Source organism: Morone saxatilis, unplaced genomic scaffold, assembly GCF_004916995.1.
Source record: "Morone saxatilis isolate NCDOM2014 unplaced genomic scaffold, NCSU_SB_2.0 Contig2, whole genome shotgun sequence".
Lineage (NCBI taxonomy): Eukaryota > Metazoa > Chordata > Actinopteri > Moronidae > Morone > Morone saxatilis.
In genome coordinates, this window is record NW_023339762.1 from 26,930,791 (window position 1) to 26,934,372 (window position 3,582).

Sequence of the window (3,582 nt, forward strand, 5' to 3'; positions counted from 1 at the left end):
TTAAATCACAAAGTATTGATCTCGTCCTGTTGCGTTTGCCATCAACTGTGCGCCGCCATGTTTGATCTCACCTCTGCTCCGAAGTTCTAACTTTAAAAACCTAATCCCCTCATCCTTAATCAGTAACCGTATTCCTCATCTCTCATCCTTATCCTAACCAATAACCCTATTCATGAACAATAACCCTTCAATGAAACATTTTTCACACAATCAATGAAACACCAAATTTTAATAATGGAATATATGAAGCAAACAAAACTTTTAACAAATAAGAGAAAACATACAAATTTGAATGTTCAGATTTAAAAGATTAAAAATAAACAGGAAGTCATTTAAAAGAATTATATTGAGTGAAGATTCTTTCTGACAATAAAAACAACAAGATTAAGGTCCAGACTCCCAAACAGGTCACAAGAGTACTCAGTAGTCTTTATGAGGACCTGTGTTTCAGTATGTAGTACTGGGTTGTATTTATGTAGTACATCTGGTGGATTCTTCAGCTCGTTTTGAGATTTCTTTTCGCAGTGAATCCACCGTCTCCAACAACAAGGACACTTCAGCTGCTTTCTCCTCTTTACTCCTGATCAGCTGATGGATCTTCTCCTCCACATCTGCAAACATACAAACATATACTGTACTACTGCACATAGTACTGCTGAAGAGAATACAGCAGTACTACTGATGCCTCTGCTACGAGAAAAAAAATGAATTATGATCTTTTAAAATGGAAATTAGAGTAAACAGTACAAGTACTACTAGTACCTTGTATCTGTCTGAGTTTGTCCTCCATCTGTCTCTTCATCGTCTCTACCTCCTCCATCATCTTCTTCAGTCGTTCTCCAGCTTCACCTTGTACCTCCTGACTTGTTTTATTCTGCTTCAGAACCTCAAACAGCCTCATCACATCGTCCAGCTCCTGTTAGAGACAATCAATATAGGAGTCTGTGGTAACCATAGCAGTTAGTGAACTAACAGGTGGAACTACACTGACTACAAACAAAAAATACAAATGGTAGTACTTCCAGTGTTTTACCTTCTTTGTGTCTGTAGTCTGTCTCAGTGTCAGTAGTCTGTCTGACTGTCTGTAGTCTGTCTGTAGTCTATCTCTCCGTCAGTAGTCTGTCTCAGTGTAAATAGTCTGTCTCTCCGTCAGTAGTCTATCTCTCTGTCAGTAGTTTGTCTCAGTGTCAGTAGTCTTACCGTCTCAGTGTCAGTACTGTTGTTTAATGCAGACTCTGCTGTCTCTTGGGCTTCTCTCGCTGTCTCTTGGTTCTGTTCAGTTTTCTTCTTCAGGGCTTCAATCTTGTCCTGCAGATCTTCAGGTCGGTGGTTCATCAGCTTTGTCTCAATTTCATCCAGTTTGTCTTTAATCTGAAACAGGAAACATGTTTAAACACACTGAAACCATCAGGGTCAAACTCAACTGAATGAAATGTTCTGGATCCTTACGTCTTAAGTCTGTCTCAGTGTCAGGAGTCTGTCTCTCCATCAGTAGTCTGTCTCACTGTCAGGAGTCTGTCTCAGTGTCAGGAGTCTGTCTCTCCATCAGTAGTCTGTCTCAGTGTCAGGAGTCTGTCTCTGCGTCAGGAGTCTGTCTCAGTGTCAGGAGTCTGTCTCAGTGGCAATCGTCTGTCTCTCCATCAGTAGTCTGTCTCACTGTCAGGAGTCTGTCTCAGTGTCAGGAGTCTGTCTCTCCGTCAGTACTCTGTCTCAGTGTGAGGAGTCTGTCTGTCAGTTGTCTGTCTCAGTGTCAATCGTCTGTCTCTCCGTCAGTAGTCTGTTTCACTGTCTGTAGTCTGTCTCACTGTCAGTACTCTGTCTCAGTGTCAGGAGTCTGACACCATCAGGGTCAAACTCAACTGAGTGAAGTATTCTGGATCCTTACATCTTGGACTCTGTCTTTTGTCATGTCTCTGTCATTGCTGGCCGTTTCCAGATCATCGTTGGCTTTGTCCTGAGCTTTCTCTGCTTCATAAATGTCTTGCTTGATCTCTGTTACATCAATGTTTTTTGTGCGCTCCCTAAAAACAAGAAAGAATAACACATAAGGTTCGCCACGCTTAATAAATAATTATCCGCGGTTGGCACCAGACAACAAAGTAACCAGCAAATGGCAAGCCAGTAAGATCAGCCCTGGAGTCTGGATGAAGCTAGCTTACAGTATTTTGCTACGTTGTTATGAGGAAAAAGCCTCAGAATCTTACATGTGGATTCTTTAAAATCTTGTTCTTTAGAACTAACGGTTATTTTATGTTTTCAGACACTGACCTGAGATCCTGAGCTTTCTGCAACAGGTCCTGGGCATTCTTGGCATGCTCCTCCAGGTTCTTTAAGTTGTCTTGGAAATTGGTAGCATTGGACAGCAGATTATTGATGTCATTGATCATTGATCGGATCTGATCGGGTGATCGGGGAAGCTGGATGTCCAGAACAGTTCGGGCAATTTTCTCAATGTCCTCTGGAGGAACCATCTCATCTGTGAGGAAGAAAATATGATGAATAATTGTCTTTTTCATTTCAATTGAGTGTTTTTCATTCAGTATCAGTATAAAACTGTCTTGAGCTGCTGGAACTTTATGTTGTTAATTTTACTCAGTTTCAATTTTACTTAGTTCACTAATATGTTTGTGTCTGAAAACCAAACAAACTAACCCATCAGGTAGTCTTTGACTCGCTGGATGAGCTCTTTGGTTTTATTCTTCTCCCTCTCGAAGGAGTCTATGTTGTTGTTGATCCGATCCTGCAGCTCTTTGGCCTGGCCTTTGGTATCCTGAGCTGCCTGTTCGGCATCATTGATCTGACCAAGAATAAACACCAACAAAATTTATCTGACAGTGTGTCAGTGTTTCTGTTCCCACAGCATCAGTCCTATTTAAGTCCTATTTATCAGATGGTTCTCAGTTTGTACATGTTAACGAAGAATCCTTCATAAACACTAATATTAGTCATGGAGTTCCACAAGGTTTCCAAATGTTTCCCTTAGGCAATATTATTAGGAGTCACTCCATTAACTTTCACTGTTATTTAATTAAATTTTATTTGTATACCGTCAGTTCGTAACATAAGTCATCTCAGGACACTTTTTAAATAGGTCAGGTCTAGACCGTACTCCTTATAAACGTATTTACAGAGACTGTTATGCAGGTAATACCCAGTTATATCTATCAATCAAGCAAGATGAAATTAATCAGTCATCTAAACTACAAGCACGTCTTAAGGACATAAAAACCTGGATGAGCTTCAATTTTCTGATGTTTTGAACTTGCCCCCAAAATCCTCCGGGACTCACTGTCTAGATATAGTTGCTCTTGATAGTATTACCTTGGCCTCCAGCACCACTGTCAGGAATCTTGGAGTTATCTTTGATCAGGACATGTCCTTTAATTCCCACATAAAGCAGACCTCCAGGACTGCCTTTTTTCATTCACGTAATATTACAAAAATTAGACACATCCTGTCACAGAGCGATGCAAAAAAACTAATCCATGCATTTGTTCTAAACTGGATTACTGCAACTCCTTATTATCAGGCTGCCCCAATAAGTCCATTAAGACGCTCCAATTAATTCAGAACGCTGCAGCA